This window comes from Rhinoderma darwinii, chromosome 4 (genome assembly GCF_050947455.1).
Source record: "Rhinoderma darwinii isolate aRhiDar2 chromosome 4, aRhiDar2.hap1, whole genome shotgun sequence".
NCBI lineage: Eukaryota > Metazoa > Chordata > Amphibia > Anura > Rhinodermatidae > Rhinoderma > Rhinoderma darwinii.
In genome coordinates, this window is record NC_134690.1 from 116,014,386 (window position 1) to 116,041,424 (window position 27,039).

General features: G+C 43.0%; 1 protein-coding gene across 3 annotated transcripts in view; it reads left to right on the forward strand.

The window, feature by feature from the left end:
* TSC22D2 (TSC22 domain family member 2) overlaps positions 1-27,039 on the forward strand; it is a 64,333-nt gene that overhangs the window by 21,901 nt on the left and 15,393 nt on the right. The window contains exon 2 of one of the 3 annotated variants that reach the window (XR_012883132.1): positions 7,871-8,044. The exons of the other annotated variants lie outside the window; for them this stretch is intronic. The gene's annotated coding sequence lies outside the window, so the exon portion shown is untranslated. The remainder of the gene's footprint in view (positions 1-7,870; positions 8,045-27,039) is intronic. 3 annotated transcript variants of the gene reach the window in all.

Here is a 27,039-nt window from a genome sequence, read left to right on the forward strand (position 1 = left end):
CAGAAGAAAGTCTTGTATCACAATAAAATTGTCCCTCTATGTATCATTGTCTTGCTTAGTACTAAAGCTGAAGGTGCCAATAACTACCCACAGTACCTTAACTTTAACATGCATATTGTGGTGGTGAAGGATCTGACCACCGTTACGTCATTGTGTAGTAGTCATTGCCATCTCGGGTCTGTCATTTTCCTGGAGCAGTCAGACAACATAAGGCCTGTGAACAGTGCCCTCCAGTGGGTCATATGTACATGGCAACCATGTGATTGAAATTGCGCAATGCTGACATATTTGTGGGGTTGAATAGTGTAGTATATGGTTAAATATCATGCATCCTTTTAATGACTAAAATACTTGTTGTACACCAACTTCTCCAGGAGTATACAGCCATAACATTAAAACCACGTTAGCAGCGGATCCTTTAAATCCTGTAAATTGCGAGGTGGGGCCTCCATGGATTGTACTTTGTTTTCCAGCATATCCCACAGATGGTCGATGTGATTTGAGATCTGGGGAATTTGGAGACCAAGTCAACAAATTTTGCAGTGTCAGGGCGCATTATCCTGCTGAAAGAGTCCACTGTCATTAGGGAATGTCATTGCTATGTAGGCTTGTACTTGGTCTGCAACAATTTTTAGGTAGGTGGTACTTGTCAAACTAACATCCACATGAATGCCCGGACCCAATTTTTTACTTTGCCCAGAGCATTTGCGGCATTTCCACCGTGCATTCTGGTGCCATCTCTTCCCCATGTAAGCGACTCATCCGGCCTTCCACCGATAAGCGAAAACGTTATTCATCAGACAAGACTACCTTTTTAATTGCTCCATGGTCCAGTTCTGATCGTCACGTGCCCATTTTAGGCGCTTTTGCTAGGGGACCGTGGTCAGCATGGGCACCCTTACCAGTCTGCGGCTATGGCTGTGTCATCTGACATCTTAGTCATTGCCAGCGCTAACTTTTTTTTTTCTTCTCCAGAAATTCATGCTACAGTAACTCCCAATATTAATCAATGAGCCTTGTGCACCCATAACTCTGTCAATTGGTTCACCAGTTGTTCTTCCTTGGACAACTTTTGGTCGGTACTAACCACTTCCAAGTCCTGCCCTCTTAGAAATGCCAGTCTTCTAGCCTTCAGTATGGCCCTTGTCAAAGTCGCTCAGATCCTTACACTTAATCATTTTTTTTTTTTTCTGCTTCCAACACGTAAACTTCAAGAACTGACTGTTCAATAGCCTAATCTATTCCATCCCTTTACAGGTGTCATTGTAATGAGATCAATGTTATTCACTTTACCTGTCAGTGGTTTTAATGTTATGGCTGAACCGTGTATTGCAGTGGGTTTGCTGCTTTATCGTTATTCTGGTCATCATAATTCTACTTGTGAAAAGGGACTCGCTGCAGTTGTACAGATTGTTTGTTTGAAGCAGTTCCTGAAACTAGGGGTTTTAAATACGTGTAGCTGGACTTTTCTGGCACTGGGAAGTTGGAAATGTTTAAAACCATTAAACATTTGTTTTAAAACCAAAATATGAATTATTTAACCCTAATTTTGCAACGGTCTTGAGTGTAGCATGGTGGCTCAGTGGTTAGCACTGATGTCTTGCAGCACTTGGGTCCTGGGTTTGAATCCAACTTTTGCATGAAGTCTGTATGTTCTTCCAGTGTTTGCGAGGGGTTCCTCTGGGTACTCCAGTTTCCACACACCATAAAAAATATACAGAGAGATTATTTATATTGTGAGCCCCAATGGGGACAGTGAGTGAGGACAACTTCTGTATAGTGCTGCAGAATGTTAGGACTGTAAGTAGCAGAAAAAAAATCTCTCATTCCATTAAAAACAATTTTTAAAAAAATTACTGTTTGCTTCTTAAATGCAAAATTTAAGAAACTTTCTAAAGTCTTCATAACGTTTGGCTGCTGTAGAGTCTGTGTAACTCCTGTAGACAGCTGGTCTCCTGCAAATTCTAACTCAAATCAGTCGGCCTACTTCTCCTGATGTCTGACTCAACTGCTTCACCACAGGTCAGAGTATAGAGAAAGCATCTTGATGGCCTGTGTGCTCTCCTCCCTATCTACGCATTGATAGGAACAGCTTGTCTGATCTTCCCTCTCAACACTTTGAAGCTTTCCCCCCCCCCCCCCCTCTACACACACACCTTCTGTCTACAACCCTCTCACCCCCCTTTCTGCTGCTATGTGTAAAGGCCCTTTTCACATGGGCCAATTATGGGGCAGACAAGCGTTCGTAAAATGTTCTTTGCTGATAATTGCCCTGTGTAAACAGGACAGCGATCGGCAGATGCTCATTCATCTGATCGTATCGCTTTAAAAAAAAATGAAATGTCGGCAGCACGTCTTCCTGTGTAAACAGGGAGACGTGCGGCTGACGTGTTAATAATGTATGAGGACGAGCGATCGGAGTATCGAGCGCTCGTCCCCATACTAGCTCCTTTGTGACATGAGCAAACCAGCACCGATCAACGAGCTGTCTCGTTGATCGGTGCTCGTTGCACCGGCCAAAATTTGCCGGTGTAAGAGGACCTTTACACTGAAAGAAGGGAGGGGGGAGAGCAGTTGAATCAGACTGAGGGAATTGAGTTAGAATTTGCAGGAGACCAGTTGCCTACAGGTGTTCGACTCTACAACAGCCAAAATGGTAGGAGATGTTTAAAGAGAACTTTTCACCTCCCCATACATGTGCAGCATGTAATGGTGACGGCTGCACAAACCCTGGGGCACTTTTATAAAAAAAAATAAAAAAATTCTACCCTCCTTCGTTATGTAGATATTGGTGCCGTTATATTTGGCAACCGATATTTAAATAACCCCTGAACTGTCAAGGGGTCGTGTTACTATGGCTGTGACACTGTCCAATCAGATACGGACAGTGTTACAGCAACAGCGAGGATAGAGGAGAGAGCGTGTGCACGCACTTACTCTTCAGCTTTTAAGATCAGTCTTCTGCCGGACTGGCAAGGAGGCGTGTCCCTGCTACGGACAGTGTAAGAGCTGGGGAGAGGAGAGCGTGCATGTGCGCTCTCCTCTCCGATCAATCTTGTACTTTGTCTGCCGAACTGGCAAGTGTTGCTGTAACACTGTGCTATTGTTACTACTAAGTTCATGAATTAGGGCATCTGATAGTCTTAAATTTTTGGTGACCATTCCGGTCTAATGTGAAGTTCCACTTTGGGGCCACTTTATAACCTATTCGGTAAACGTCCGTTTACTCACAATTTTTCAGATGCGACCTCATGGCAGAGGAGCAGTCTCCTAATGTCCTGCAGAACAGCAGAGACACTCGAAATGCCACACAATTTGTCCTAGACACTTACCTGCAGAGTACAGGGATGCTGTTTATAGCCACATATATTTTATCACTTCAATGCAGATGTTACAGCCTGCTGAAGGCTACGTGAATGTGTTTGTTCTGTGGCATGAGGCCCACTGGAAGAGAACGGAGATTACAGCTAGAAAAGAGCAGGGCCACGGAGGCACCTAAAATAACACGACCTGGTCATGGCAGCAGGAAGTCGGGAAACTTTTGTCATTTTCCTTTGCTGGGATCATGTAAATCCTTTTTAGGCACAAGGTATATGGTGGGAACAGTCTATAAATATGTGTAAATGAGCCATGTCTCCGCAGTTTTTTTTCTGACACTGCTGGGGACTGAAACTTGGACACATTCAGGTAGTCGGTGATGCACAAAGCTGGCACTGGAGCACGGTTGGTCGAGGCCTCTGGGCAAAAGAATTGGCTGTGGCCAAATCCCAGTAACCCGGTCATATAATGCGTGAATAATGTAGACTGGATATAGACACTAGATAATTGTGGTCAGAACTGGCCGACCACTATATAATTTGTATGAGAGCTGTGGAGGCCACAGGACAATTGCCACTTTTGCCTTCCCTATAAGCTGGCCCTATACATCATTCACTGCAGTTTGGATGAGGCTTGTGTTTAATAATGGGACTAACTATGAGTAATTGACATTTATGACTTGTTAGTAATAATCTTCTGAGGAAACCGATGTGAACAGTTGGTGAACTGCTTGTACAAAGTATAGTTAACCCCTGCAAAAGAGGAAGAGGAACTAGTACTGCGCAAAGCTGTCAGCACTTACAGGAGAAGCGATGCTGCAGATATCTCGCTGACACAAATTTAGCACTTCACAATCTACTATTTTAAGTTTGGGTTTCAGTTACGAAAATACCAGTTTGTGAGATATTTGTGTCTTTGGATTATATGTATTAAAAAAAAGTCAGGGTGTTGCTGCTGCCAACGATGACCTTCTGATGACTTAAGATGGGGAAACTGATTTTACTTTTTCTAAAAAACACTCCCTGCATTAGTGCAATGTTAGCTACTTTTTAAAGTATTTCTGAACCATAAAAAAAAAAAAACTTCTGACATGTCCGGGATACATATCAGAAGTTCTCTTCATGGGGATCTAGCTGCTGAGACCCACACTGATCGCTAGATCAAACTTATGATGGTGTTCTGCAGTGTCATGCCTCATTTTAGGTCTTGACAGCTTCTCTCGACTCCATTCGGGAGAGGTGAAGATGGGCTACAGTTATACGTTGCACTCAATGCCCCTTTATTACCTCTACCACCAGATGATGCCAAAGGGGCAGGGCATTCTGCAGAAAGCCATAGCCCTCTTGATCCAGGTATTACAGCGCCCAGATCCCCACAATGAGAAGTTTTACGTTTTCTATATCTGGACTTGCACTGGGTGTGATGTTGCATGTGTGAGCGTGACTGCAAGTTATATTGAATAGTTACTTCTGTCTGTATAACGGAAGTGGAGAAAAAGCTGTGGTGTTTAGGAGCCAATTCAACCCATCTTGGGAACATTTGCCAATTTTAGTGGACCAGCAATATGAACAGACTTAAAGAGCCTCTCTCACCAGTTTAATACTTCTCTCTCCTACATAATCTAATAGGCACTTTGATGTATATAACTACTGTCTTGGTCTTGGTTTTGTTTTGTTTATTGGCAAAGTTCTGATCACTTTTATATATATCTCGGTGCCACCAATCAAAACTTCTGACATGTCACTATGACATGTCAGAAGTTTGTTTGACCGTTTAGCTACACTTTCATTTTATGTTTTGGATAATTAAAGAGAACCTTTCACCTCCCCATACATGTGCAGCATGTAATGGGGAGGGCTGCACAAACCCTGGGGCACTTTAAAAAAATAAATTAAAAAAAATTCTACCTCCCTCTGTTATTTAGATATCGGTGCCGTTCTATTTGGCGCTTGATCTTTAAATAACCCCCTGAACAGTCAACGGGGCGTGTACTGGCAAGGGGGCGTGTTACTATGGCTGTGACACGGTCCATTCCGATATGGACTGTGCCACAGCAAGAGCGAGGAGAGAGAGTGCGATTGCATATTTTCACCCGAACTGGCAAGGGGGCTGTCACTGCTACGGACAGTGTAAGAGCTGGGGAGAGGACCGCGTGCATGCGCGCTCTCATCTCCTTCAGCTCTTGTGAGAGATCAGTCTTATACTGTGTCTGCCGAACTGGCAAGGGGGCATGTCCCTGCTACGGAAAGTGTAAGAGCTGGGTAGCGCTTATACTGTCCGTAGCAGAGACACTTCCCCTTGCCAGTTCTGCAGAAGACATCTTGAAAGCTGAAGAGTGAGAGCGTGTGTGTGTGTGTGTGTGTGTGTGTGTGTGTGTGTGTGCGCGCACACGCTCTCTCTCCTCGCTCTTTCTGTAACACTGTCCATATCTGATTGGGCAGTGTCACAGTAACACGCCCCATTGACTGTTATGGGGGTTATTTAAATATCGGGCGTCAAATAGAACGGCACCGATATCTAAATAACGGAGGGAGGTAGAAAAAAAATGTAAAGTGCCCCAGGGTTTGTGCAGCCCTCCCCGTTACATGCTGCACATGAATGGGGAGGTGAAAGGTTCCCTTTAAATTACAGAATCTTCCAATATACTTTTCTGTATCCATTCCTTAACCATTTTTAAGATCTCTGCTTGTTGATGTTCAGCAGGAACATTTGTTGTTTGCCTCCAGTGGATACAACTCTGTCCATGGTCATGTGAGCTTTGAATTCTACAAAAAAATAACCTTTAATTTGCTGAAACCGGACAATTCCTTTTACATTTCAGAGCGAGCGGCCGGCGGCACATTTCTGGTATTTGGTCAAGCCTGGCTTTATCACATTTGTTGTTGTAAAATTGTTTAGCCAAAGCTTCGAGGAAATACTTTTCAGTTGTAGGTTCCTCAAACTCTGCAAGATCCTTCATTTATTTGTGGGCATTGATTTTACAACGTTCTGTCATTTTTATATATATATATATTTTTTTTTCCATTTCTTCATCGCCTATAGCACAAATGTTTTCAACTGCTTTTCATTTGATTCTTGGGTCTCGCAGGAATCCTTCCTCTGCTTTCTATGAAGCATTTCAAGTGAAGTTCCGTGGGTCAAAGAGACTGGGTGATAGGTATGACTACTGTATGGCCACATGCAGGAATTTGCATGAACCGCTTGATTCTTGAATTAACCAATGTGAACAGTGCTTTGAAAATGATGGAGCGTCTGCAGGCTGGTGGAGCGATTTGTGTCTGCAAATTGTAATTCCAATGAGTGTCATTGTTATATAACTGTTCTTTTCTTTAGGTTTTTCCTGCTCCCTACATTGCTCAAATCCAGTTCTTGTCTTCCGGTTATTATTTATTCCCCTCCTACCCTTTTTTTTTTTTTTTTTTTTTTTTTTAAAGCTTTTTTTGGGTGCTTTTCCTCTCTGTTTTTACCAGTGATATTGGCGACACAGGCTTAGGCCATAGCCCAAGTTCCTATACCAGCATTTCAGCAGGAAAGATTTACAAGGCTCCGCTCAATACCTCGATATGAGAAGTGACACCCCCCCCCCCCCTTGTATTTGGGATTTGCAAATAACTTCTGTTTCAAGAAGGCAATGCTGTAGATCAGTGTTTCAGTGAAGGGTTTGGTTTCCTTCATCCCACCATATCAACCTTACTGTCCATATGCCCTCTATATATTGTGTTTTAATTCCTCTGTACCTTGCTAGGTTATTTTGCCATTTATCCCGTAATTCTAATAGTGATATTTTTTTCAAGACCTCTTTTATAAAAGTAAAGGGATCAGGAGGTCTCATCCTTCGTAGTTCTTCAGTAAAACAACAATCATCCATTTTGTATACATCTCCAAATAGCAGTGGCTATATTCTATGTAGACCACTACGGGGCATTACTGCAAACCATTAATATGGCTTGAACTTAGAAACTGGAGAATTATTTAGTTCTCGACCTACGTGGGTCCCCTAATAACCGATCCTTTATGGACTAAATGAGTTCAATAAGTTACTGAAAAGATTATGAAGGCAACACCAGAAAGCAGATGGCGCAGCATTACTAAGGACTTCATCCTGAACCGTGAATGCCAGTCGCACTTTTCGGAAGCGCTTTTTGCCTCTTGTGAGGTCCATCAGTGTCTCTTATTTTATTTTTCTTCTAAAATATGTTCCTACTGTGCTGCATTAAAATGTGACTCCGTTCCCACAGGACATACTTATCAGATAGCACTTAGAAATCCCATGTCATATATAGAACATATACTTGTAACATGACCGAATATATTCTATGCTGTACATCACATACAGACGAGACAATGTCTTATGTTACATCACTCATAGTCGGCCTCATATATTCTTGACCACCTCCCTGGCGGAGGCTCGGTCTTTTGTATGGCACCCTAGCAAACCATTGACAAATCCATCTTTTTGCTCCAGAAACCTCCGTTCCCAAGTCCTTTGAACCTTGGTACATGTAGAGGGAGCTGTATAATCTAATTGTGTACAACTTTTTTTTTTCTTTAGTCTTTTTAGATCTACAGTATTTCTATTTTGCTTTGGAAGACCTTGGAACTGGATTAGAGCAGTCAAGGGAGCAGGGGATACCGTAAAAGAAAAATAAGTGGGATTAACAGTATGAACACCGACTGATTTAGCAACTTTTTCTAAGTCCCAAACAGAAAAAAAGAAATGGAAAAGGTAAGTTTAATTTCCCTTATTGAAAAGGGGGCACTGAGTCCGTTACTAAATACAGGTTTTAGGGTAATGGATTATTAGGTGTTCAGAGAGAAGTCTGCCGCTATACTTGTAGGGCATGAACACTCCCGTGGTTTCTACGTGTTGCCTGTGTGATCTGCGAATGTGTATAATTCTATCAAATGTGCCTTCTACTAATCTGTGGTGGGCTTGGAACCCTTAAAGGAACAGTGTCATCACAAATAATTTTTTTATATGTTAAAGATGTTAGTGCCTTAATATAAACGTTTATTTTCATTTGTGTGTTTGTGTTTTACTGTTTCTTATTTTTACACTTTTTCTTCCCTATGGGGGCTGCCATTTTTTGTTCCATTTCTGTGTGTGTCGATTAACGACACACACAGACATGGAATACGGCAGCCACAGTCCCATAGGGACTGTGAACGGCTCCCATCCCATTGACTGCCGTGTACGGCGTCTGTGTGGGAACTGCGCATGCGCCGCTCCCACACAGTCCTATTCGAAATTGGCGCCGTCCGGCGCCATTTTCCTGTGGACCGGAAGTCGCGGCCGGACAGTAATATTACTACTTCCGGTCGCGGCTTCCTGACTTGTGCACATGGAACAGCGGCAGCAAAGGGAGCGGACGGGCCGGAGGGAGCCGCGGCGGCAGGAGCAGGTAAGAGATTTCAATGTATGTTAGTGTTTGTGTGTGTTTACTACTGTATGTAAACCTACTACACTGTGGGTTACCTCAAAAAATGGCGACACACAGTGTAGGAGGTTAAACCTTTCAAACCCCTCGTTTATCCCGGCACTAGCCAGGATAAAGGAGGGGGGGATGCTGAGAGCTCACTAGAGCGAGGGCTTTTAACCCAACGTTGCAATGCTGCAATTTTGGGAACAGCTCCATCTAGTGACCAAAAATGGGTAGTATTATAAATTAGAAATAATTTATAATATTTCCTGGACTCGTGCAAAAAAATAAAAAAAATTTGAACAATGTTTAATCACCCACACACTAAATGTTTAATTTTTTTTAAAAAAACATGTTTTTCTGGCAACACATTCCCTTTAAGTGATTGCGCTTGCTTAAGGTGCGCGCTTACGTCTTGCGTTGTGTGATCTGTGTGCGCTTGTAATCACAGTGCCTATGGTTTTTGTATCCAATGTTTATGCTGCATGATTGTACTGTTAATCTACAAGACAATGTGTCGCGTATCACAAATGGTTTACAGATCTGTTGACGTGAACTCCGAATGTGAAACACTTTGACGTGTTCTAATGCTGAATGCCTCCAGCTAGATACATTGGCTATTCCGTGTCTCTTCTCTCCTCTGGGATGGAGTGTTTTGAGCCTTGCCGTTAAGGTTGCTATGTGACTTATCCCTAGAGTTCGGTAAAAGAAAAACCAGTTCATCAACAGGAATGAACAATTTGGGCCCTGTTTATTTAGTGGGTGTATTTCAAATATCACAATGTGAGAAAACCCAATCGTATCCGAAGTCCTAACTGAGGTGTGACTGACAAACATGACACTTGATCGCACTACAATCTGCAAGCGGATGTCGTGTTCATTACAGCAGTTCACACGTAATTGTGGCGTGTGTGTATAACATTGTTTTCCTTTCTTTTACATGGTTATATTAGCATGGGGGTAGTGTAAGAAGCAGGACCTGGTCCATGGAAGACTCCGAAACATGACTCTTGAGGGTCAGGGCTGCCAGGGAGTGATATGTGACCTCTCTCTTGCCTCACTGTGTATGGAATTAGGTGAAAACTAAATTCTGGGGACTGTTACTTTTGTGGTTGTGGCCTCTACTTTATCGTTCTGTAGTTAGATGTCCTACTATATTGAGCACTGGCAAGTTGACAAGTTCCATTTTAAATACATCTGAATGTCGTGTTGTACAGAGCACTGTAGTCACCAGTGTGGGACACGCGAGCCCAAGAAAGATTAATGAATGTATGTCCACTATATTGTCCGTGGAGCGGAAACCGTTGTTGCCTCTGATATAAATTCTCAACCTACCACCTCGGTGGATATGATATGAAATGCATTAAGGTTAGGTCCATGTTGCTCATATTTTAATAGCTTGGATTCATGTTCGAAGAGCAACAACCACTCAATCGAGAAACACAACCGCAGTTACTTTTTAAAAGTCCACTGTTGGAACGCTGTCCTTTTTAATATTGTGGAATATCCTTGCAGGTACTTTCTGTTTTGTGGTCAGGAGTCCCACAGACTTAAGATAACAGTTGGCGAAAATATAACTGGCCTGACCGTTTTCGGCTTCAATTTTTCCAATAACTTGCAGGTTATTTCAATTCAGTAGGGGGAGATGAGCAGCTTAGTCCGACCCTGCTAACACTGCTTATCTCTTGGGGAAACAATAAGATTGGTTTTTTTTTTTGGTTTTTTTCATTTGTGTTTTTATATTTTGCTGACAAGTGTGCACCTTTATTAAAAATAAAGGACTTGCTAATAGGTAATGATTAAACATTTTCTTTTTGTCCCTGTTCATCAATGATCTGCTGTCTCCAGCAGTCTTCTCCCATTCAAGTTGTAAAGGTGGAGTGGTTCAAATATTTGTATTTTTCCGTGTGGTCAACTTTGCGCCCAGAGTCTCATGTGTTTCTATAGATACAGCCTGAGGTAAGATCTCTTGCCCCATGGCATTCATTTTTAAAGGGATCTTCTAGCTTGCAGCACATATTTTTTATTTTTTTTTGTTCCCTTTTCTTTTTTGGCTGGTAGTGCCATCTAGTGGACATAATGGAGCATGGCAACTTCTTTTCAAAGGATAAATGTATACACATTCTTCATTGTCTAGATGGAATACAATTAAAATCTGGTGGCAATATAACTTGATAAAAGAATGGTTAATCCTTCTATATTTGCCAGCATATGAACAGCTTTCACTAAAACCAGTATCTGCTGTGACTTTATTTATGCAAACCTCTACTTGTTCACTTTCATTTTTATACTGGGAAGTTATTATATACCTAGTCCAATACCTTTATGACTTGAATTTTGTTTTCCATTTCGTCATAGTAAATTATTTTTGTAGCCAAAGTTAAGACTACACTCACAAATAGCCTTCTAAGGCCTCGTGCACACTTCCTTCACAGTTTTAGTGGCCGTTTTTGACATATCCGTGTGCCAGTTTTAGCGGCCGTGTGCACTCCGTGTTGCCGAGCATGGTACTGTCCAGGGTGCTGAAAGAGCAGGGTTGGTCAGCGCTAATCACTGTACAGGGTGCTGAAAGAGTTAATGGGCTGCACTGATCGGCGGTAACTCTTTCAGCACCCTGGACAGTGACTAGCGCTGAAGAATGACCATGCTCGGCGCTTGCGAAACACAATTTTAATTTAAATAAAAAAATCCGTTCATACTTACCCAGAACTCCCTGTATTTTCCTCCTGGGATGACGTTTCATCCCATGTCACCGCTGCAGCCAATCAGGCTGTAGTGGCGGTCACGAAGTCTGTATGACGTCAGAAGGCCGGCCTGCAGGGATGACGCTTCATCCCACGTGACCGCCTCTGCAGCCAATCACAGGCTGCAGGGGCCACATGGACTGCCGTGTCATACAGGAAGGTCAGACTGGAGGAAGAAGAGGGACTCGTCACCAAGACAACGAACGGGGTACGTATAAACTGCTTTTTATTTTATTTTTATCAGCAGCCTCTTCTCTGTATCAGTGATTAATAGAGTGTAGTGGCTGCCGATTACTGTAATATATCTATAATGTACTTCTGCCTGCCCGTCCGTTGATAGGCACACGGATTCCGTCCGAGGTTTCCGTCGGGTGAACCCCGCAACGGAAAGTGAAACTGAAACCACAGCTTCCATTTCAGTCCCCATTGATCGCTAATGTTTTCCGTTCGTCACCATTCCAGCAGGTTTCCGGTTTTCCGACGGTCGGTACGATTACGGCGATACCACATATGTAGAGGTTTTTTATGTTTTACGACTTTTGCACAATAAAAACACCTTTTGAACTAAAATTATTTGTTTTTTGCATCGTCCCTTTCCAAGAGTCGTCATTTTAATATTATTTTCTGTCAATGTAGTGATTTTTTGGGCTTGTTTTTTGCGGGACGAGACGTAGTTTTGACTGGTACTGTTTTGGGGTACATGGGACTTATTGATTCATTTTTATTATGAGTGTTTTGGGGGGCAATGGATAAAAATTGCAATTTCGCCATTGTTTTTTGCGGTTTTCTTTTATGGTGTTCACCTTACGGTTTAAATTACATATTAACTTAATTGAGTCATTACGGTCGCGGCGATACCATATATGTTTACTTTTTTATTTTATTTTTTACACTTCTACTTTTTATGGAAAAAAATGTTGTTGTTTTACTGTCATTTTTATTAATCTTTATTTCACATAACTTTTTTTTTTTTTTAGTCTCACTAGGGGACTTTACTGTGCGATCTTCAGATCGCTGCTATAATGCTTTGGTATACCAGAGCATTATTGCCTGTCAGTGTAAATCTTACAGGCAATCTATTAGGACGTGCCTTCGGCGCATCCTAATAGGCATATGCCCAGGGCAGACCTGGGGGATTTTATCAGGCCCCCGTCTGCCATGGCACCCCATCGGAGACCCGCGATTGCATTTGCAGGCTGCCGATGGGTGACAGAAGGAGCTCACTCCCTCTGTAAACAAGTTAAATGCTGCGGTCGCTATTGGCGGCATTTAACGGGTTAAACGGCCGCGATCACGGACGTTGGAGCTGGAGTCCAGCTGTCCTCGGACAGCAGAGCCCCAACTCCAGCCTGCACGGTACAGCCGTGCAGGACTTTGACTGGGCCTCCGTGAAAAGGCGTATTGGTGGTCACTAAGGGGTTAAAGGGCTATACCCATAAACATGACTTAACCCGTTAGTGACCGCCCCATAGTGTTTTTTTTACGTCGGTCACTAACGGGCCTTATTCCGATTCAATAGACTTTTTACGTCGCTATATTGGAATAAGTAAACCGAGCAGGGAGCTGTCAAATCTCCCTGCTCTCAGCTGCCAGAGTCCCTGCTCTCCCGCGTGAGATAGATATTAGTATCGATCTCACCCGTTTAACCCTTCAGATGCGCTGCTCAATAACGTGCACCGCATCGGAGTGGTTTTGGAGAGAGGGAGGGAGCTCCCTCTCTCCCCCACGACACCCGGCGATATGATCGCCGAGTGTCTGTGTCTCCGATGGCAGCCGGGGGCCTAATAAAGGGCCCCAGGTCTGCCTGTAGTGAATGCCTGCTAGATCATGCCTCTGGCATGACCTAGCACATGCCTGTCTGTGTAAAACAAAAGTATTGCAGTGTATTATAAATGCGATTGGATAATCGCATAGTGAAGTCCCCTAGTGGGACTAGTATAAAAGTAAAAGAAAAAAAATGAAAAACCCACTTTTCCCCCTTACAAACTGCTTTATTATTAACAAACAAAATAAAGTAAAAAAGTTACACATAATTGGTATCGCCGCGTCCGTAACGAAGCCAACTATAAACTTATTACATCATTTAACCCGCACCGTGAACGTCGTAAAAAATAAAATAAAAAGCCATGCAAAAATTGCTGTTTCCTTTCAATCCAGTCTTAAAAAAATGTGATAAAAAGTCGCATCTACTCCAAAATGGCACCGATAAAAACCACAAGTCGTCCCGCAAAAAAAAAAAGCCCTCATACAACTGCATCGGCGAAAAAATAAAACCGTTACGGCTCTTCAAATATGGAGACAATAAAACAAATAATTTTGAGAGAAAAAAAGTGTTTTCACTGTGCAAAAGTAGTAAAACATACAAAATCTATACAAATTTGGTATCGATGCAATCGGAACAAACCCACTTAATAAAGGTATTGTGTTATTTATACCACACAGTAAACGGCGTAAAGTTAGGACGCAAAAAAGTGTGGCGAAATTGCTGGGGTTTTTTTCTATTCCCGCCCCCCCGCCCCCCCCCTATGTCGACGCAAAAATAAAAAAGTTATAGCTCTTAGAATGAGACGATGGAAAAACGTAAAAAATGGCTCGGTCATTAAGGTCTAAAATAGGCTGGTCATTAAGGGGTTAATGTCTGCTATGATCGCCCACCCCTCAAAAAAAACAACCTGCTACTCTGTTTCTTCTTGCCTGGTTGGAGACCTCCTCCAGTACTTCTGGCTATCACAGGATGATCATGCATAGTTGGACACCTCTCTGTATAGTGCGATTGGGTTTTTGTTTTCTTTCTTCTGGGATATTTTATATTTATCTTGAGAACTGGTTTTGGACGGAGACCAGACAACTTGATTAGCACATTTATCTATGTAAACTAAGTAAACTCGTGGATGCATTACATTTGTAGGAGTCAGGCTTTCTAGGTCAGCACCATTGTTGGGTGAAAGAAGTGACTCATCCAATTGTTCTTAAATCTTGTGACACACGTAAATATTACCTCAATCTCAGATTAGAGCATCAACCTTGAGAGAATGACAGGCTCTTAAAGGAACAGTGTCATCACAGAAAAAATGTTCATATGTTCAAGATGTTAGTGCTTTATTAAAAACGTTTATATTTATTTGTGTGTTTGTGTTTTACTTTTTCTTATTTTACACTTTTTCTTCCCTATGGGGGCTGCCATTTTTTGTTCCATTTCTGTGTGTGTCGATTAACGACACATACAGACATGGAATACGGCAGCCACAGTCCCATAGGGACGACGAACGGCTCCCGTCCCATTCACTTGTGTGTACGGCGTCTGTGTGGGAACTGCGCATGCGCCGCTCCCACACAGTCCAACTTGAAATTGGCGCCGTCCGGCGCCATTTTCCTGTGGACCGGAAGTCGCGGCCGGACAGTAATATTACTACTTCCGGTCGCGGCTTCCGGACTTGTGCACTTGGACCAGCGGCAGCAGACGGAGCGGACGGGCCGGAGGGAGCCGCGGCGGCAGGAGCAGGTAAGAGATTTCAATGTATGTTCGTGTTTGTGTGTGTTTACTACTGTATGTAAACCTACTACACTGTGTGTTAGCTCAAAAAATGGCGACACACAATGTAGGAGGTTAGACCGTTCAAACCCCTCGTTTATCCCGGCACTAGCCAGGATAAAGGAGGGGGGGATGCTGAGAGCTCACTAGAGCGAGGGCTTTTTACCCAATTTTGCAATGCTGCAATTTTGGGAATAGCTCCATCTAGTGACCAGAAATGGGAAATACTATAAATTAGAATTAATTTATAATATTTCCTGACTCGTGAAAAAAAAAAAAAAAATTTGAACAATGTTTAATCACCCACACACAAAATGTTTAATTAAAAAAAAAAAAACATGTTTTTCTGGCAACACATTGCCTTTAAAGGGAAGGTCTCATGATTTTTTTTTTTTAAATTATATTGCTTTTAATAAAATATAAACAAACATTTTATTCGTGTTATCACTTAATACTTTTTACTGTATTCAAACTTTTACTTCTCTATGGGGGCTTCCATTTTTTTTTTTCACCTCTATATGTGTCGATTAACGACACATACAGAGATGCTATACGGTACATACAACCCCATAGAGAATGCGAACGGGAGCCGTTCCATTCTCAGAACCGTATGCCGTCTGTGTGGGAACGGTGCATGCGCCGCTCCCACACAGACCAAAACGAAGCTCGTTCGTAGAGCGAAATCCGGCGCCATTACCATGTGGACCGGAAGCCGCTGCCAGACAGTAAGATGACTTCCGGCCGCAGCTTAAGGCCAAATGTTCAACAAAGCGAAGGCGCAAGGAATAGGAGCGTAGACCAGCCGAGGCGGCAGGAGCAGGAAATTTATGTTCGTGTGATACTGTCTGCTGAGCCCTGTATCTAATCCTTCTACATTGTGCAGTCGCTCAGAAAATGGCGGCACACCGTGAAGGAGGTTTTAAGACATTCAAACCCCTCCTTCTCCTGGCACTAGCCAGAAGAAGGGGGGGGGGGATTGTGTGAAGACACTAGAGGGGAGTGTGTCCACCCAAAATTTGCAGCATAAATCAATGAGGTTGCCTTACCACAGTGACCATGCTGCAATTTTGGGAACTTCTCCCTCTAGTGGTCAGCACATGGAAATGTTCTAAATTAGTCTAATCTATAATATTTCCTGACTTGTGAAAAGATTAAAACCATGTGTAATCACTCAAATACTAATTCTTTAACTGGGAAAAAAAATAAATTTCTAGCGGCACATTCCCTTTAAAGAGGCTCTGTCCCCACATTAGAAGTGCCCTATCTCTTACATAATGAGATCGGCGCTGTAATGTAGGCAACAGGAAAAACTATCTATTTTCACCAAGTTATGAGCGATTTTAGTTTTATTTTAATGACTTTCTTAATGGACAACTGGGCGTGTTTTTACTGTTGACCAAATGGGCGTTATGAAGAGGAGTGTATGACGCTGACCAATCAGCGTCATACACTTCTCTCCCATTTATTTACTCTGCACATAGTGATCCTGTGTTGTTCACTATGTGCAGTCACATACACCCACATTAAAGGACGGGTGTCGCGGAAAAAATTTTTTTTATATCCATTTGCTTTTAGTGTTTTATTAGAAAATGTTTTATTTATTTGTGTGTTTGTGTTTTACTTTTTGTTATTTTTGCCCTTTTTCTTTTCGATTAACGACACATACAGACATGGAATACGGCACATACAGCCCCATAGAGAATGCGAACGGGACCCGTTCCATTCACTATGCTGTACGCCGTCTGTGTGGGAACGGCGCATGCGACGCTCCCACACAGTCCATATGGAAGGTCTTCGGCCGAGCGACGTCCGGCGCCATTTTCTTGTGGACCGGAAGCCGCGACTGGACAGTAAGATTACTACTTCCGGTCGCGGCTTCCGGACTTGTGTTCTAATGCAAGCACCTGGAGGGAACGGCGGCAGCAGGAGCAGGTAAGTTATTTCTGTGTATGTACATGTTTTACTGTGTGTTTACTACTGTATGTAAACATACTACACTGTGTGTTAGCTCAAAAAATGGCGACACAGTGTAGGAGGTTTGACCGTTCAATCCCCTCCTTTCTCCCGGCACTAGCCAGGATAAGGGAGGGGGGATTCTGTGAGCTCACTAGAGCGAGTGTGTTTTCTCAAATTTTGCAGCATAAAGCAATGTGGCTGCTTTACCACATGCCAATGCTGCAATTTTGGGAATTGCTCCATCTAGTGACCAGCACTGGGAAATGTTATAAATTAGAATCTAATTTATAATATTTCCTGACTCGTGAAAAAATTAGAAAAATGTTTAATCATTTATACACTGTCTAACTAAAAAAAATAAATTTTTTCTAGGGACACATTCCCTTTAACGTTACTGAAGTGCCCTGACAGTAAATAGACATCAATTCCAGCCAGGACAGGATATCTATTCACAATCCCGACACTTCGCTAACGTTTGTGTGGGACTTACAGCACAGCAGGTGTAATCTTACGAGATCATGCTGTAAATGACCGCTTAAAGCGAGATCATGCTTGCTGTGCTGTAAGTCCCACACAAACCTTAGCGAAGTGTCGGGATTGTGAATAGACATCCCGTTCTGGCTGGAGGTGATTTCTATTCACTGTCAGGACACTTCAGTAACGTTTATGTGTTGTCACATACATCCACATTGTGAACAACGCAGGATCACTATGTGTTGATTACTTGAATGGAGAGAAGAGAATGACGCTGATTTGGTCAGCGTCATACACTTCTCCCCATAACGCCCACTTGGTCAAAATTAAAAACGCGCCCAGTTGGGCATTAAGAAAGTCATTAGCATGAAGCTAAAATCGCTCATAACTTGGTGAAAATAGATCGTTTATCTAAATAAAAAACACTACTGTCACCTACATTTATAGCGCCCATCTCCTTATGTAAGAGAGAGGGCACTTCTAATGTGGGGACAGAGCCTCTTTAAAGAGGTTCTGTCACCAGATTATAAGTGTCCTATCTCTTACATAAGGAGATGGGCGCTATAAATGTAGGTGACAGTAGTGTTTTTTATTTAGATAAACGATCTATTTTCACCAAGTTATGAGCGATTTTAGCTTCATGCTAATGACTTTCTTAATGCCCAACTGGGTGTGTTTTTTACTTTTGACCAAGTGGGCGTTATGAAGAAGAGTGTATGACGCTGACCAATCAGCCTCATACACTTCTCATTGTTCCAGCCCAGCTTCTTTCACTGCACAATCACACTGTGCTGTGGATCATGCTGGGCTGGAACAATGAGAAGTGTATGACACGGATTGGTCAGCGTCATACATTCCTCTTCATAATGCCCAAAAGTAAAAACACGCCCAGTTGGGCATGATCGTTTTTCAAAATAAAAACCACTGCTGTTATCTACAGTACAGCTCCGATCAGGTTATGTAGGAGATAGGGCATTTATAATCTGGTGACAGACCTCATTAAGGATAATAAGCAGAAAGTATTTACCCCCAATGTCTCCTTCTCTACATCTTCCGCTCCTGGATGTAGTCATTTGAGGTATATTCCATTATGGACCTCATGCCTCTGCTATATTGCTACAGCTAGATCAGATGATACTTTATACTCTTTCCCCCCCCCCCCCCCCCCTTCCTTCTTTATATTCTTGTGGAAGGTGACCACTGATTCAGGCCTACATACAGGAGTGCTTTCTTTAGATGACGTTCCTAGTTCTCATGTGGTCCACAACTAATCCAGCCTGGAACCTAGCAGCAGGGTAGTGGTTGGGGAAGCATTACGTATTCTTCACACTGTTTACACATGACTGTGTACATAAGGTGATTATGGAAGGGATCGGGTCGCACAAGGTGTAATCTGATTTGCTGTTTTTACAACTGTCTTTCTCAAGCATTGTGACTGATAACTGTAAACCTCAGGTTTGGTTTTACGGCTTATGAGGTTAGGGGCCATGTAGAGTGTTGTGGAACTACGTCATATACTGCATGTCTAAAGTTGGCAAGCAGCTGGCGGGACATGGTTGAGGGACCCCTTTTCTCCAGTTAGAGGAGGGACCGTACCTTTCAGACATTTATGGCATATTCCTCTCTTTCTAGCTAGCCATTCATAAGATTTTCGTAGGCTTTGAGTCCTGGCAGCCTTTAAACCTATTTTATACCAGAAGTTGATCAAATCAGAGAAAATGTTTTATATAACCAAGCCCACCATCTTCCTCTCTATCCTATGCTGCCTTCAGATAGGAGATCATGGGAGACCTGACGGGACTACTTGTAAGTTATGGCAACATATGACCATGACTACCGCTGTAAACTGGCAGAAACTTGAGGACGGAATACAATTATCTAGCCGCTGACACTTTCTGGAAACTCGTATGATCCAGTTTATATTACGGATAATCATTCTGTTTCTAGCACATTTGGTTATTTCACGTTCTGAACAAGGTTTGATAAGTTCAACATTTTCAATTAAAATGGTTTTGTCTCTGGCTAGGTTATGGGCATACATACCAATGCATCTCCCTTCAAGCTGCACAAACCTTAAAAAGGACCTGTCACTATGTCATATAACTTGAACTGGTTTACTGACCTGAATAGCACGGTCTACTTGATTCCAGTTCTATTCTTTTTTTCCTCGCGACACCAGGGCGTGTTTTTACTTTAGACCAAGTGGGCGTTGTACAATCAGCATCATGCACTCCTCTCCATTCATTTACACAGCGCGTAGGGATCCTTTTAGATCGCTATGTGCTGTCTTATCCTAACACACTAACAATACTGAAGTGTTTAGACAGTGAATAGACATTCCACGGGATGTCTATTCACAATCCCTGCACTTCGTTACTGTTTCTGTGGCAGTTACAGCAGAGCAAGCGTAATCTCGTTGTAACCTGTCATCTACAGCGTAATCTCGCGAGATTACGCTTGCTCTGCTGTAAGTACCACAGAAACCGTAACTAAGTGCAGAGATTGTGAATAGACATCCCGTGGAATGTCTATTCACTGTCTAAACACTTCAGTATTGTTAATGTGTTAGTATAAGACAGCACATAAGGATCTAGCAGGATCCCTATGCGCTGTGTAAATGAATGCAGAGGAGTGCATGATGCTGATTGGTCAGCGTCATACACTCCTCTGTACAACACCCACTTCGTCTAAAGTAAAAACACGCCCACTTGGGCATTAAGCAAAGCATTGGCATAAATCTAAAATCGCTAATAAAGTGGTGAAAACAGATAGTTTTTTTTAAATAAAAAGCATTACTGTCACCTACATTATAGCACCGATCTCCTTATGTAGGAGATAGGGCACTTATAATGTGGTGACAGAGCCTCTTTAAAAGCCCAGTTGGGTATTAAACCAATTAACATAAATCTAAAATTGCTCATAACTTGCTGAAAAATTATCGTTTTTCAAAATAAAAACCACTGTTATCTACATTACAGCCCTATCTCCTACACATTCTTCAGTTTTGAGAAATATCCCACATGTGGCCCTAGTGTGGTAATGGACTGAAGCACCGGCTTCCAAAGCAATGGAGCACCTAGAGGATTTTGAGGCCTCCTTTTTTATTAGGCACCATGTCCGGTTTGAAGAGGTCTTGTGTTGCCAAAACAGTGGAAACCCCCCAAAAGTGACTATATTTGGCAAACTACACCCCTCAAGGAACTTATCGAGGGGTAGGGTGGGCATTTAGATCCAACGGGTTTTTTGCTGCATTTTGTGGAATTAGGCTCAAAGGTACGAATTTTCAATTTTGACAAGGAATAAAGGAGAAAAAGCACCACAACATTTGTAAAGCAAATGTGGTAATAATCTGCTGGTTGGACAAACGGCAGAGCTCAAAGCAGGAGCGCTGTTTCGCATGTAGATTTTGCTGTATTTGTTTTCTGGGCGCCATGTCGCATTTGCAGAGCTTCTGAGGTACCAGTACAGGGGAAACTTCTTAAAAGTGACCCATTCATTGTAGTTTTCATGGGCTGAATGCGACTTTTTGATCAGTTTTTATTCTATTTTTAAGAGGCGTGGTGACTAAAAAAAACAGCAATTCTACTATTGTTTTTTTATTCCTTTTTTTAACAGACTTCACCGTGCGCTATAAATGACATATTCACTTTATTCTGCGGGGCGATACGATTACGGCGATACCAGATGTTTATAGTTTTTTGTTTTTTTTTATGTCTTATGGCGTTTTCAAAATAAAATACATTTTAGAAAAAATCATTTATTTTGTATTGCCTTATTCAAAGAGCCAGAACTTTTTTAGTTTTCCATTAGGAAAACCGTGTGAGGACTTGTTTTTTACGTAACGAACTGTAGTTTCGATCTGTACCATGTTTAGGTACATACAACTTTTTGATCTCTTTTTATTCCATTTTTTTTGGGAGGTGAAGTGACCCAAAAATTAATTCTGGTATGGTTTATTATTATTTTCACCGCACGGGATAGATAACAAAATACTTTTGTAGTTCAGGCCGTTACGGACGCGGTGATAACAATTATGTATAGTTTATTTGTTTATTTTTATTAATAATAAAGGACTGATAAGGGAAAAAGGGGGATTTTTACTTTTTTATTTTTACACAACTCGTGCGTAGTGCAGTGTATTAGAGCTGTCCGCTACTCGCTGACCCGCAAGCATAGTGGGTCCTGACTTTATCAGGACCTTCTAGGCTTCTGTCGATGGCATAGCCGGAGGCCATTATTAGGCTTCCGGTTGCCACAGCAACCATCGCCGCCCGCTATCATGTAGCGAGCCGACGATGGTGGTTTAACCCCTAAGAAGCTGCGAACACAATTGAACACCGCTTCTATGGGGGTTAATCAGCGGGGATACCGCGATCGGTCCCCACTGAACGAGACAGCAGTTGTCACAGCTCCTGTATGTGTTGGGAGGACGGCCGAAATGGCCGTTCCTCCCGTGGCGTACTATTACATCATGGAGCGCGAACGATGTGGTTACCATGACGGAATGTCAAGGAGCGGGAAGGGGTTAAACTGCGCTCTGTATAAATGCCTCTACTTTTGGAACTCAAACTGTTGCCTTATTTTGTAGAAATTAGGCTTGTAATGACTGGTTTAGGAAGAATAAATAAATCTTAGTCTAGCCAACAGCTATCTCCACCATAAATCTACGGTACATGCTTGTGTTTGCAAGTGTAAAGGGCCTTTTACGCCGGCCGATAATCGGCCGGCGCAGTGAGCGCCGATCAAAGAGACATCGTTGATCGGCGCTCGTTTGCTTCTGTCACACGGAGCTATGTATGGGGGTGAGCGGTTGTTACTCCGATCGCTCATCCCCATACGTTATGCGTCTCCCTGTTTACACGATGGGATGTGCTGCCGACAACGATATTTTACTTTTTTAAAACTATACGACCAGCCGATGATCAAATGTTTCATCTTCTGATCGCTGCGCTGTTTACACAGGGCAATTATTGGCAATGAGCGTTCTATGAACGCTCGTCTGCCCGCTAATCACCAAGTGTAAAACCCCTAAAGGCCCTGTTCACACAGTTTTTTGCAGGCAGAAAATTCTGCCTCAAAATTCTGTTTGGAATTTTGAGGCATATTTTGATCTGCCTGCACGCCGTTTGCCGCGTTTTTCACTCGCGCCAATTGAGCGCCACGGGCAAAAATTCGGCGAAATACTCTTTCTCTGCCTCCCATTGATGTCCATGGGAGGTCAGAGACGTAAGCGCCCGACGATATAGGGCATGTCTCTTCTTTTTCCCGCTAGCGTTTTTTTCTGCTCGCGGGAGAAAAATGCCTCCGCCTCCCATTGAAATCAATGGGAGGCATTTTCGGACGTTTTTTGGCGCGTTTTCCAATGTGGTTTCCGTGAACAGAGCCTTAGTGTTGGTTACATTATGGCAATGCGGTTGCACATGGACGCACTTATCTCCTGGAGAACAAGAGATTGGTCGTGTAAAAATCCAACTTTTGATCTGCAGACAAATAATGAATGTGAATGGACTAGTTATGGCATGTGTGCTTTACCATTAGAGCTTATTGATCCGTATCTATAGACTTTTGTCCTGTTGTCTACTATAAACAGACAAATACTAGTCGTTGTTCGGTATCGTTATTTGAACAGTTAATTTATTCTCCATGCTATGATATCTGCAATAGTTCAAACAATCCTCCACAGAAGTCATGCTGCCGTATGGACGGCATCAGAATAATTCTTATCCGAGTCGTTTGTATAACTGAATTAACTTATCAACTTAGAACATTTTTTAAATGTTTGTGTTGCGTTTTCAGTAAATAAACTCGTGTCTAGTTTATTACTTTTGATCAACTTAACGTAATGAAATTCGGATGACCGGACCCTTGAGCTTTAGAACGCATAAAGTCTGGAAGGTTCACCAACCCTGCTGCCCCCACCCCCTTCTGTATATGGATCATTTATCACGAGGAATGGCAGGTAGATCCACACCCATTGCTGATAAAGCTTTGCTCCTCAGAGCTCGGTGACACACAGGTCTCTTGCACAAGTCCATACATCTTTGTACGTGCAGAAGAAAAGGTTGACAAGTATTGCAACGCTCCGGGTTTTTTTTCCTTTTTGAAGCATTAATGCATTAAATGTGGAAGACAACATGGCATGTAGACGTTCATACATGGGCTCCCCGTTTCGACACTGTTCTTCACGTGTACGCACCTATTGGTGAGTTTTCCTTTTTATCGTTCTTAACTTCTGCTATTGCTTATCAAGATGAGCTTTAAATTTCATCTTACCTCTAAGGACAGGCTTATACATGCAGCATTTTATTATAAAACGAGTAAGATGTATATGTTGAGATGAAAGGTGTACAGTAACAGTTGAAATATATATAAAATTATTATCTTTATTATTTTTTTTACTCCTTTTATAATTTGACTGTTTTAGCTTAGTGCCCAAAGAATGACGGTAGGGACAGATGTGGTGGGGGGGGGATATCATATGACCGGGCTTAAGGTTGTACCTGCTTTTTTATGTGAATAAGTTATTATTAAGCGGTATTTGTATAATACCATTTAAGGGGAGTCATCCGGTTTCTTGAAGGAAGCACTCCCTTATGCGCCTACAGTAAAAATATACTTTGCACTCATTTGGAGCAGGGATGTCAAGACCTGCACGGTTTACACAACGTCTAGGACAAAGTAAGCATATATAGCGACCTCTGTGGGGTCATGTCCGGGATAAAATCCATGCCCAGACCAGAAATCCCTTACAGGACGGCTTATTATAAAATTATCTGAAAGTCTGTAATATATTGGCCTCTCAATGACTGTTAGTTGTATAGTGGTGGACGTTCATTACTCTTGTACGTTTTGCTTTTTATATTCTGAAAATGTAACGATAATGGTAAGGGCGCTGCTGTATAAACGTGTTTTTGTGTTCAGAGGAAGGAGAAGTTCAAAATATATCTCAAACCACTGGCTTTCTTTTTATTTATTTTTTTATTTTTTTTTTCAATTTAGAAAGCGAATGAAAGTGAACAATCCAAACAGAGGTTGTGTGAGATGTATGTAGTTCTTGTTTCTGTAAAGACTTGAGATACTTTCGGGCACTTGAGAAGTGATGGTCCTCATAAGCAGGACAGGAATAGCTAGCTTCATTGTATGTGCCGTTGTGTTATCTCCCATACTTATAGATGTTTCTTACTGCCCTGATTCTGTTGTGGTTCACTTACCATGTTTAATGTGGGGGGGGGCAGTGCGTACTACTATGGACTGGTTTTATGACTTTTTTTTAAATCCATTTGGTATCCAGCTAAATATACAGTAGTTGTTGGTCCTTTTTTGCATTGCTGTTCCATTGTGATTCATTACGGATTTCAACACATTTGGCTACAACTGGAAGAAGATGGTTTGCTACGATTTAGCTTAAAAGTTGTATATTTTTTCTTTGTGTTTTTTTCTGTATAATGACACACAAGCAGGGCCTGCTCCAGGTATATGTGGGCCCCTTTGCGGGGGAACTCACGACGGCTGTAAAATGCCAAAAATTGGCACTTTGTGCCCCCATATAGATGTTAGGCCCTGTTTATGCTCCCATATAGAAGTTAGGCCCCCAGTTTGTACCCCTATAAATTTAGTGCCACACAGCCCCTGACATGGACAGTGTTGTCAGGGGCAACCCCAGAGCCATAGTCCCGGGTAGAGCACTACTAGCACTCTGCCTGGGAGTGGCGTAGCTAACTGCTCATGGGCCCTGGTGCAAGAATTCAGCTTCTGCCACCAGACCCCTGTGCACGCCCATGCCCAGCTGCCTTGCCCGACAGACCCCATGAATGCCCCCCCAGACAGTATAATGCCCACTATAGCTGACCACCACATTATAATGCTCCCCATAGCTGCCCCCCACACAGTATAATGCCCCTTATAGCTGACCACCACAGTATAATGCCCCTTATAGCTGACCACCACAGTATAATGCCCCTTATAGCTGACCACCACAGTATAATGCCCCCTATAGCTGACCACCACCGTATAATGCCCCTATAGCTGACCACCACCGTATAATGCCCCCATAGCTGCTCCCACAGTATAAATCCACCACACCGTATAATGCCCCCCATAGCTGCCCCCACAGTATAATGCCCCCCCATACAGTATAATGCCCCCTCAGCAGCTACAATATGACCCCCCCTCCCCTACCTAGTATAATGCCCCCATATGTACCTAATAGAAATATAATCACATAATTACTTACCTACCCACGTTCCCACGGCGTGTGGATGATCCTTTTCCTCCTCTGCAATGTCCTGTGAGTGACTCGTCGCAGACCGGCACGATGACGTCACTATATCGCGCCTGCCTGCGCCGAGCTGCTCACGGCACAGCGAATGCTGGAGCGAGGCTCCAGCATTCAACCAAACTGAATCTGCGTCCTGCGGACTTAGGGGCCCGGTCGCAGTTGCTAGCTACGCCAGGCTGGGACACTGCTCTGGTCCTCACATCAATGTCCATATATGAACTGCGATGTCAGGGGCTTGCCCCCCAGAGATTGAGTCCCGGAGCAGAGCCGCTAGCGCTCTGCCTGGGACTCCTCTCCTTACATCACTGTCCATATATGGACAGTGATGCCTTAACCATGGCAGTGTCAGCACCCGGCGGCTGAGTGGGCCACCCCAAGTGGAGTGGGTCCTGGCACTTGACTGGGTTTGCCGGGTGCTGATGCCGGCCCTGCAAACAAGCAACTTTCTATTGCTCAAATTCCTTAGGCTACATTCACACGAACGTAGACCACCTCGGACATGAAAAACTGTTTTCCACTACAGTCTATGGAGGGATGCACGCAGTAAAATAGGACATGTCCTATTTTTCAACGGAGCGTTCACACGCTCCATTGAAACAACGGTCGTGTGAACGGCCCCTTTGAAATGCATGGGTCCGTGTGACGCCCGTTGTTTTTAAAGGCCGTCACGCAGACGAGATTCGCATTCGTGTGAATGAGCCCTTACTGTCCTCCAGTTCAGTGACAACAAGCAGAGGCTGAATTCACATCCTGACCCAGTCCTGTTCACACAGCTAAGGGTTTGGTACCCTGTCGATCTAAGCAGCCCTCTGAGCTAAACCGTATGGACTCCAAGCTGATACATTTTTAGCTACGTTGATTGTTGTAGACCAGTGAGAGATTTGAGCTGCTGCCAGAGGTTGCAATAACGCCACTAAAAGGAGTAGTTGACGCATGTTAAGGCATCAGAACCATGTATTCGTATGCATGAGACTAAGTTTTGTTCAGGATTGCCCCCACAGCTCCGTATTCGGGTATGTTTACATTGGTCAGATTTCCGGCTGACTTATTCGCAGCAAATCTGATCCAAATTCCGCAGGGATTTCCGGCTGAAAGTCTGCAGCAAGTTGTGTAAATTTTGTGCTGATTTTCATCCAGATTTGCCACTGCAGAAGCAAAAGGGATAAAAAAAAAAATTGTACTCTCCTTTCCTGGTCTCCCGCAGCAATACACCCCTGTTCCCCATTTTGTCTCTGTAATGCCGGCCTCCTGGGATGATGTTTTGTCCCATGTGACCCTCCCAGCCCCTATGCAGTTAATTTACTGTTCAATTAACTG